The following is a 9,341-nucleotide window of genomic DNA, read 5'->3' on the forward strand; positions in this document are numbered from 1 at the left end:
CCCCAGCACGGGTGGCCTTGGGATGTGCCCCACGGTGAGGACGCAGACACCACACGCAGTCAGGTTTGGGAAGTACAGAGGAGGTACAAGAGATGAGAGGAAAGGGAAGAAACTGAGGCGCACAGGGACCGCAGCAACTCGGCCCAGAGCCAGAAGTAGTTCGGGGCGGGGCTTGGATGGAAGGCTCGGAGTCCACGCTGGCGGACGCCGACTCCTGTTTGGTGCTACGGCGGCTCCACAGACAACAACGAACACCAGAAACAGCCACACAAAACACAAGCGGTTATCACAAACTGTGGGAACCCAAACGCCTTGCATGCGCTGTGCAATGTTATTTATGTGTAAGATGGCCTCAAACTTGTAAATAGAAGTACACTTGGGAGGTATGAAAATGTTCCTTAGTTGCCTTAGATAACACCCAACAAAGGACACACAATGACTCCCCCTCCCTTTTTTCAAACTTAAAAAGCAAATTGTCGACCAGGTTATTTCCACAGTCCGTGAAAATCTTGAAGTTGTTTGTGTTTCCCTGGAATAATTTTCCCAGGAACTTGCAGTGGAAATGAGCCTGAGCGGAGAGGAAGGAGCTGGAAGCAGCCCCCTCGCTGTCGCTGTCGGACGGAGCTCTCCCTGGCCCCCTTCCTGAGCACAGCCCACTTTTGGCACATCACTTGAGCTGAAAAGTTTCCCTGGTGGAGACCACCTGAGAGCCTCCTGAGGAGAGACAGCATCGCCCCCCGCTCACCCCAGGCAACCACTCCACCTGCCTCCTGCAACCACTCCACCTGCCTCCTGGACCTACAGCTCCCTGTCCTGCCCTGGGCCGGGCCAGCAGCTGGAATGGGGGGCGTGGGGCGCCGCGTCATTTGGGACCCAGATGGTTTGGGTTGTCCTGGCTGTTGTGAGACCCCACCCAGGGGGCCTCGAGCGGACACAGAGACAGAGACGGAGGGACAGTTTTGTCAGATGCAGCGCTGTGCCCGCCCTTCGGAGGCACCTGCAGGCGAGGCAGAGGTCTGCTCCGGACTCTACCCCTGGGAGCCGGTGTCCCCGCACTGGGCAGGCCTCCTGCAGCGGAGCCCGGGCCCAGGTGTGCGTCCTCCCAGGCCCCTCCGCTGCGCCCTCTGCCCGGCTGCTGTCGGCCCAGAGTGGTGGGCAGTCGGGTCAGGTCGAGAGGAGCTACGCTGCCCTCTGTGCGTCTGGGCATCGCCGACTACACTTCAAAACTCCGCACGGCCTTCCCCCGAGGTAGAGCGGCCGACCACCGTGACACGGGGGTCCATCCGCCCTCGACCGGCAGGCCCATTCGGGTCTCCGTGGCGATGGCCGGTCCTAGCGCCATAGAGACCCAGGGCCTGCTGTCCCTCTTTCAGCTGCAGGGCAGCTGCTCATGGGTTGTGACCTCTGCTCTGCCCCCACCCACATACCCAATGGGGGACGGTCACCTGCCCGTCACCGCCCTATGGGCGACCGACTCAAACACCAGCTAACCGGGCACTTCACACTCTCTCGCCCCTGTGATGACCTCGGCAGCCGTCCGCAGGTGGGTGCCGCTAACTCCTGCGAGGCTGCGGCCCAGCAGAGGGACACGCAGGCTGTGAGCAGTGTCACGGCCATGCCGTGACTCCCGATGATACATGTTCACTGATGTGAGAGAGAGAAAACACCGATGTGAGAGGAAAGCCCTGATCCATTGCCTCCCGTCCAGGCCGTGGCCAGGGATCGAACCCGCCACCTTCTGGTGCGGGGACGACGCTCCAACCAGCTGAGCCGCCTGGCCAGGGCCGTGACCCAGTCTTTTCTGAGGAAACACCACAGGTGAGGGGCTGTGAGGCCAACTTCAGGTCCACTCTGACCCGCACTGTGTGCGTGTCTATAAAGCACGTTTGTATAACGTGCTTGTTGTCTGAACACTGCACGAAGTGGCGATGCCCCTCACAAGGGATCACCTCTCACCGACCCGTCATTCAAAATCACCGGTCCAACAAGTTAATAGGCCAGCATCCCCTGGGGATGACTTCTGTATTTCCAAAAGTGTAGCCGCATTCGGTCTAGGCTGGGTCATTGCTATGGGAACTGAACTGGGTCCTCTCCAAAGAAACACATGTAACATCCTAACCCCACCCCGTATCTCAGAATGTGGCTGTATGTGGAAATAGGGCCTATTAAGAGGCCATTCAAGCAGAACAGGTCATGCAGATGGGCCCTAATCTGATATGACTGGTGTCCTTATAAGAACAGGGGACCAGGACACAGACACATAAGAAGGGGCCGTGTGAGGATGCGGGGAGAAGGCAGCTGTCCACAGACCAAGGGGAGGGGCCCCAGAAGGAGCCGGCCCTGGGGACACCTCACCACCAACTCCAGCCTCCAGAACTGCGGGGCGGTGAATCGCTCGTTTGCCCCAGACTTTGGTCCTTTGCGGTGGCAGCCATGGCGAACCAGAAAGTCATTCAACCCGAATGACCAAATCCTCCTGTGGCCAGATCTCTGCTCCATGCTCACTCGGGGGGAAACGCCTGGATTGGGAATCAAACACTGTGTGTTTGTACTCACAGTTTTCCTGCTGATTACCTTTGGCAAACTAAGACCTTCTCTTGGCCTCCATCGCGTCTACAAAATTAGATATTTGACCGGGTTTGGACTCCCTTCGCCGCTTCAAACAGAACTCCACTTTTATTGACATTTAACATGATGGACTTACGTAAGATTTCATTTGAAAAAGACGGCTTCAATTACTTAAGACGTTTTGGAAACCACTGACTAAAACAACATTTAAGACCAAAGCCAGACTCCGCAATTTCATGTGTTAACCATCTACTCGAACTTCATCGTCATGTGATAATTGTCAATAATATTATATTTGGAAACATATAAACTTTGTGAGTCTATGATAGGGGCTGATTTAAAGTTAATAGTTTCCTGGTTTCGGTCCCTGGCATCCATTTAGGGCTTTGTTTCTGAGCTAGTCGATAGGTATTTGATAATTAGCAAATAAGTAGAAATTAGATTCTACAATAGTCCTTCTAACCCTCAGGACTAACTCAAGATACATGTGCAGGGAAGCCTCTCTTTTACTCCGTGCTCCTCGCATTTCAGAAACAACCTGGGCAGGGCAGGCCCGGGCGGAACAGTTTACATTTACGAAGATTGCTGACTCGGCTGCTCTCTGGATTTAGTGACCTTCAAGGAAACTGTAAAAGCTGCCCCCTCTTCAATATCCTCATCGATCTCCCAAAGCCGTGAATAGGCACAAAATCTAACAAGTGTTGCCAGGGGCCTTTTGAATCTCATTCAGTAGCATTTCGGTATGACCGGGGATGCTTTATTTTGAGATGCATTTACTGATGCATCTAAAAATACCGTGCATCAAATGCACCTAAAAATGCATTTAAAGAAGCACACCGATGGCTCCACTGTGGTATGAGGATTGGCTGGGGGAGCCACTGAGAGACTCAAAGCTGCTGGCAGGTCGGGGCAAGCAGAGTGAAGATTCAGGAAAATACTTTGTCTTGGGGTGGGATTGGGGGCAGTGAAAGAGAGAAAGGGGAGTGAGGAGGGGTGAACCTCATCCACGTGGAAATAAACCACAGATTCCTCAACGTCTCCGTCTGGACCATTTTCATGTACTCATACAGCAGTGAGCCGAATTCTCCAAAGAACCAAGAGTACGTGGATTCAAGCGAAGGTCCTGGTGCAGGTCCCTCCTTGAACAAAGTTTCCTTAGAACAAGCCACCCAGTGACGCCGCCATGTCGCTCAGAGTGTCCCACTAACCCTCAAGGGATGTTTTCAATAATGAATGGACCACATATTTCCCTTTAATTTTTCTGTAGCCTTTCAAAATGCCAGACATCTGGCAATCCTAGAATAAATCAAAACTCCCTTTAGGCGGGCTACATTCCTTGCTGATTGAGCTGAAAACATATCTCTGGTTACACATGGAAAGATAGGTGGCAGGGCACTTCCTGTGTAGCACTGTTAACAAACCCCTCCCCCCCTGCAGCCCAGATCAGCATGGTTCCTGATTAACATTTACCCCCTTCCCCCATCACACACGGATACAGCATAGATGGAAAAGGACAAAGATTCTTGTGCGTCTCCTCGAGGCACTCAGATCCAGAGCTTCATCAATCACAAATACGTCCGTTGCCCTTCTTGGCTCTGTTTGTCTTTCACACTTTTTTGTCCATATTTTCATATAATCACAGCCCTCTATGTCTGAGCTAGAAACTCCGCCAAGACACAGAGCTGCCTCTGGGGAATTTTGTGCTTCGGGGTAAGTGCCTTGTGTTGCCACAGAAGCTGCACATCTCACCTGTCACGGGTCTACAGCTGCCTTCTGCCGCCCACCCCCACCCCCCAGGCTGCCTGCCAGGGTCCTGTCATGGTGTCTGCGTTGCTGTCTGACCATAAGGAATCCAAAGGGCTCCAAATACCATAGCCCCGCCAGTTGGGAGAGGCTATAATTATCTTTCCATTATGCAAAAGCTGTCATTATAAGATATTTTTATTTTCTTTATCCAAGCAACTTTATTACCCTTCTGAGAGGATCTTATTATTTTAAACCAAATAATTTTAACCTCCAGGCCAGCACTCCGATGGTTGGACATACTGCGCTGTATTTTACCTGTATCCGGCTGCTGCCTTTGGGTGCTGAAATTTCTGCTCACGAAGCCCCCCTTTGTCGTGGTTCAGGGCTCGTCTGCCAGACGGGAGAGCTGCGGCCACATTGTACCAGAACCAGTCGGGTTTGGAGGGGAGCAGTTCCATGTTTTCTGGTCATCCAGGTTCCTGCTCCTTGCAGGAACACGCACCGGTGTGTGCGTGCTCACTCTGCTTCGGTGTTCGGCCCAGAGCCCCTCCCGCTCCGACTCGCTGGCAGGCATACTCGGGGGAAACAGTGGACCGTATTACACCTCGGTCCGGTATTCTGGAGAAGAGGGGGAGACCCCTTCCGTGGCACACGTGTGCCACGTGCTTCGTAACAAACACATGTTCATTATTTAGTCTCCTTTTCAAAACAGCGAGCGTCACTTCTCCATGTACCAAGTGAGGGTGTCTGCATCAGGAATTCAACCAGTTATCCCATTTATTTACTGGTGCATTTTAATCTCTACCTTAGACTCTACTGTGCTAAGGTTACATATAAATGTAAAAGATGCACAAGAATATATTACAAGAAGGTGTTTACTCCTCATGTCGAAAACAAGTTATAAAATCACAGACAGCCTTACTTTACCTCTCTGTATTTCTCTACCAATATTCTAATTAATTATCAAAAGTAGTTCAGATGCAATTACTATATCTCGGGTTTTTTTTCGTATATTAAAAAAGTATCACTAACTCATAACTTTGTTGTTTAAAGTCAGTTCATATTACCTTACTAAATACAATTTAGAAATACTATTTCAAAGCTTACTCGTAAGCACCAAGCATTTAGTTTAAGGGAAAGTTCAGAATCGAAGACTCAGGGCTCTGGACGCTACTCCTGTGGTCTGTGCTGCTTTGGGAAAGTTTGAGGAAAAGATCATCTCACGTAATGCACGTCTGTGAAACAGATGCTGTAATAACTAATTTCAGTTCGTTGGTAGGTATTTTGCAGCTCAAGATAAACAGAATCTTGGAAACTGTAAGACACGTTTTGTGGACTATTCTCTCTCCCTACGCCAACCCCCGCAGCCCGCAGCCAGCCTCGGGAATCAGCGTGATTCCAGTCTACTTACACCCCAGCAGACGGTCTCTTTCACAACACATTGAGCCGCTAGCTGTAGAACTCAGCGTCAAAGGCAGCCTTCCAAAAAACACCATGCAGTCCTTAGGCTCCCATCTTTCTACCCACTCCCTCATTTATCCATCCCACTCCGAGTTGCTGAGTCCCCTCTCCATACACGGCGAATTCCCGGAGGTCTGCACAGAAGAGAAACGCACAAAGATTGCGCCCACTCTTCCTACACCTCAGTAGGCAAGACGTGGCTGATTTTAACCTGGACCCAGTCAGAATGGGACCCAGGCAGATGGGCCTGCCTGGATGTGGGTGAGCTCCAAAGGAGGGCCCCGGGAGGACAGGAATAAAGGCTCTCGGGGCAGTGGGACCCGATGGAGACTTCCAGTTTGCTCCAGGCAGGGATAGGAAAGCAGTTCCGGAAAGCCCGGGCCCTGTGGAGGGAGTCATGAAGGTTTTATGTGGCTGGGACAGTGTGGAACGGGGTGGGGGAGTTGCCAAGGGTCCTCCTTGCCGGCCTAAGCTATCTGGACTTTCACGACTCGTGTGCCCAGCAGGCTGCCGTGTCCTACAAGCCTCAGCCTCGACCGACTTTTCCAACAGTGCCTGTGTTGCTCAGTTCACGTCTGCAGGTGTGCACGGTGCTGAAGGTGAATTCCGGCTGTGCCTTCCTGGGCCCTCGGCCGCTGGGGTGCACTTCCTGGCACCTCCACACGCAGCCTGAGGTCGCCAGCTCTGCACTTTGCCTCCATCAGGGCTACATATGGACTCACCTTTTCCATCACCACGGTTTGTTCTGAATCCCCCAGCTCAAAATAAGCCCCATCTCTTTGGATTCTTTCCCACATTCCCTCAGGCACTGGTGATGTCTCGCAGTGCAGTGCAGTGACTGGAACGCGTTTTTCCCCTTTCAGTAGAATTTTAAGTCCTTCTCCACGCAAAAGGGGGGAAGTTTACGGCGTTCTCGTTGCATTTTGCTGACAAGGCACCAGCACTTATGGACAGATGCCGGAGAGAACAGGACGGACTCGGCGGGGGTGGTGTCAGATGGACAGGCAGCCCCAGTCAGTAAACAGGAAAGGCTCTGGGCTGTGTTATAAACCTTCCGGAGAAATTAAGGCCTGCGCCACAGAGCCGTCGGAACCGTGCAGGAGAACCCCTATTAGCTAGCTCCTCCTCCCGTGAACGGCAGAGCAGGGCCAGAAGTAAGACAAAGGCTGCAAGTCTGCAGCTGGAACTTCTCTAAAGCTGGTGGGAGAGCAGTGACCTGCCGGTCTCCTCTGCGAACTCCATCTTGCCGGAGACGCTTTCTCGCTGCCTGTGCTGGGGAGCTGGGAAAGTGTTGAACTTACTACGTCCAAAAGTGTGGCCAGCGGCCTGCCGTCCAGAGATGCCAGGTGAAAGAGCAGACCGCCAGATGCACGCAGCTGGCCGTGCCGTGCCTCCCCTGGTCATCCAAGTTCACGGCGTGTCGGCTCAGCAGGTTCGGGGGGCTGGAGACAATCCAGTGGAAAGAAAGGGAAAGCTGTGCTGGGGGCGGCGTGTGGGCGTCCTCTGGCCTGCGTCCCTGCTCCGACCCTCCCCAGATGTCTGTGGTTTGTTTGTCTTTTCAGCTGTGGCCGCGGTGTGTGCTGTTGATGGGGAACGCATTGGCCCAACCTGGGCAGACCTCTGGAAAGTCGTGAGTTTACTGAATGTTAATCTGCAGGTGTCCAAATATTAGCTGTTGGAGAAGCGGTGTCACCGTGGCCTAAACCCTGAAGATTCGCACCCGTCGGTGAGACGGGCCGGGCTTGGGTTTCTAAACCCTTTACTGCCCACTCCGTGAGCCTGAATCTAAGTTTGTTCCGCTGTCTGTTCTCCTCGTTGAAACAGCTGGAACGGCAAGTCAATCTGCACAGTAAGGACCTGGCATTGGGTGCTGGCTGAGATCCGGCTCTCTTCAGCGTGCGTGAGAAGTGCGAGTCTTCCAGGGGTCCTCCCCAAGGTCAGAGTCGGGACGGTTCTGCCGGCCTATGATTCCTCCCCTGGACTATTCGCCTGTTTTGAGGGGTATTCGATCTCTTTCTGGGATTGAAGGTGAGGGTCATTTTTTTCCCTCTATTACCTTTTAGCACTTAGCCCCCCCCCACCCCAAATATCTCACAGGGCCTCTCTCCATTCTCTTCCACAGAGTTGTGAGCGTCGACCAAAGAGCAACGCTTGTGTCTGGTGGCAGAGCCGGGGCTGAGAGCAGCTTCTTCAAATCTCTGATACACAGGACACAGAGGCCGGAATGGGGCTTCGCGTGTACAGCCCCGGATGCTCCCATTTCCTGTGAGCCCCACGCACACCTGCACCTCGGGCAGCACCCCCAACCGGGACCGTTGTCTCCATTTTCCCTGACAATGGGGGAGAGAGCGGCAGTCCCGTTTTTTAACTTTTCCACAGGTAATAAGTGAGGCATGTTCAAAGAGTTATGAAAACGATACCAGAGTCTAAGGCTTGTACTTAAACAAAACATGCTCTGTGTGTGGGGTGTGTATGTACCATTCTCAGGGGTCTGTCATGGTTTAAGTAAACTGTCAGATTTTTAAATTTAATGATGAATATGTGAGGATTCTCTTTTGGCAAGTTAGAATGGAATTTTTTGAGGATCTGGACAAAATCTCCTAATCCCGGCGAATTCTCCAATGTCGCTTGGCGTGAAAACATTCAATGAACTTACTGGAGTAGTCAATTCACTCAGCGTCCCTGCCTGCGACAAGAGCATTGGCCAAGAAAAGGGTCATGTTTCAGTGCTTCCACAGTGGGGCCCCCAAATTATGAGCCTTATTTTTTCCCTTTTGCTTAGAAGAGGCTCGAAGGCTAGAGATCAACCGCATGCGCTTTAAGGTTTCTTTTCAGCGTCTCAAGGCTAGATTGGAGTGGCCCGCGGCCGTGACTTGACTGTGGCCCTCAGCCCTGACTCCCCTCAGGGTCCCCACGACCACTACTGATTTGCAGGGCACAGTGTCCAGACCAAGCCCCTTCCCAGTCCCCTGACCGACTGCAAATGGGATCAGCAACCTCAGAGACGCGCGCTTTGATTTCGAGAGCCAAGAAATCATTTCCGGCTCCACTTTCAAGGAGAACCAACATGTCAGAAAGAAAGAGAGGCTGACGGAACGTAAATACTTTAAAACTACATTTGCAAGCTCCAACCTTGCATCGTGGCAGGACGGGCTTTTCTTCTGCAGTAACAGAAGAGGGTTTGCACTGTTCCGAGTTGGCGCCCTACGAGGACAGTCTCCGCACTCGTGGGTCATCTGGGAATGTCGGGCGGAGGTTTTCCACATTGGTGCTCGTGCCGTCCCACCAGACTTCCCTGTCTGCAAAGCACCGCAACACACACAGGAAACGGGCGTCTCGGGTCCCGTGACCGGAATGAGAACATCTGTGGGAGGAGCAGCAGCAGCTGGAGGGGAGCAGTAGCTGGCGGTGGGCGAAGGGCCTGAGAAACTGAGGCCCATGCCAGAAAAAACACAGGCTCGGGACACTCCTTTGTACTTTATGGAGTCATAAAAGCTTTCTTCTGGAAAGTTCAAAGCCCTCGACAGACATTTCATTAGTCTTCCCTCGCTCCTGTGAGGCCCACA

General features: G+C 52.6%; 1 long non-coding RNA gene across 1 annotated transcript; it reads left to right on the top strand.

Moving 5' to 3' along the window:
* Positions 1-6,863: 6,863 nt before the first annotated feature.
* Positions 6,864-8,919, top strand: LOC128626584 (uncharacterized). Its single transcript, XR_008390551.1, has 4 exons — positions 6,864-7,207; positions 7,338-7,501; positions 7,600-7,803; positions 7,898-8,919. It is a non-coding gene; the product is annotated as an uncharacterized LOC128626584 (long non-coding RNA).
* Positions 8,920-9,341: the final 422 nt, after the last annotated feature.

The sequence above is a fragment of the Artibeus jamaicensis genome, unplaced genomic scaffold, assembly GCF_021234435.1.
Source record: "Artibeus jamaicensis isolate MK-2021 breed Jamaican fruit bat unplaced genomic scaffold, CSHL_Jam_final scaffold_754, whole genome shotgun sequence".
In the NCBI taxonomy this organism is placed as follows: Eukaryota; Metazoa; Chordata; class Mammalia; order Chiroptera; family Phyllostomidae; genus Artibeus; species Artibeus jamaicensis.